Source organism: Chrysochloris asiatica, unplaced genomic scaffold (assembly GCF_000296735.1).
Source record: "Chrysochloris asiatica unplaced genomic scaffold, ChrAsi1.0 scaffold00078, whole genome shotgun sequence".
In the NCBI taxonomy this organism is placed as follows: Eukaryota; Metazoa; Chordata; class Mammalia; order Afrosoricida; family Chrysochloridae; genus Chrysochloris; species Chrysochloris asiatica.
In genome coordinates this window covers 3,790,730-3,791,993 of record NW_006408596.1, presented here as the reverse complement: position 1 = coordinate 3,791,993, position 1,264 = coordinate 3,790,730, and positions in this window count along the sequence as shown.

The following is a 1,264-nucleotide window of genomic DNA, read 5'->3' as shown; positions in this document are numbered from 1 at the left end:
ATGATGCCACCTGGCCAATCCATCTCGTTGGGGGTCTTCCTCTTTTTCTCTGACCCTCCACCTTACCCAGCATGACATCCTTCTCCAGTGACTGTTCCCTCCGGACAATATGTCCAAAGTATGAGAGACGAAGCTTAGCCATCTTGGCCTCCAAGGAGCACTCTGGCTGCGCTTCCAAAACAGATCTATTGGTTCTTTTGGCAGTCCATGGCACTTTCAGTATTCTCCTCCAACACCTACATTAGATTACAAATAATTTAAAATCAAATATGACTCTTTCATCCCTTGGTAGGGCACATATTTCTCCACCTGTGGCTCACTGAACAAGATACTATATCCTAACTAGTCCACAGAGTTGTTGACAATCTGTTATCATAAAGATTTACAGTCTCAGGAACCCTACACTGGATCAACATGAGTCAGAATCAACTCAGTGTTGGGTTTGTTGTTGTTGTAGTTCTGGTGTGGTGCTGTAGGATAAGCACTCGACCACAAGGTTGGTTTGGACCACAAGGTCAGCAGTTCAAACTTGCCACTGCTTCTTGGAAACCCTATACAGGGTCGCTCTGAGTTGGAACCAACCTGACGGCACTTAACAACTACAACAAAAGTAAAAGGACTCACACAGCCTGAAATTGGAATTTTCAAGGTAACCCTCCTTACGTCCGCCATGTGAAGTTCTTTCTCAATGTTTACCTTTTTCGTTTATCAGGTGACTTCTGATTCAGAGGTCGCTATATCAGTCTAGTTTCACTATAAATCTGCATGCGCGTCAGCCAGTCTGAGCTGGATTGTAAACTGTTACAGGAAAGAGACAAGGCTGAGCTAATTCTCTCTGTGAATCATTTCGCCTGGCAGAGCACCACACACAATTAGAGACTTGCTAAGTGAGGTGATTATGGTCTTTAGACTGAGGCTTAGGCCCCTTTACTGCCTTCATGATCCTACCAATCCTTCTACAGAATGCTGGGAAGGTGGACTCAACTGACTTGTAATACTTTGTTAGCCAGGAAATACATTCAATGGGATAGCAGACCTATCACTAATACCAACTGGTGACTGTCTGAAATTATTTATTTTTACATTTTGGTTGCTATTTGATGTGGTATCATATTTGCTTGGAAATTTGATGTAGATAACTATGTGGGGTTGTTTTTTTTTTTTCAATATTTTTATTGTGAATTGAGTGAAAGTTAACAGGGCAGTTCATCAGTTTTACATTCAACTAATCATACACCTTGTTTCCTTACAATGATTATAATCC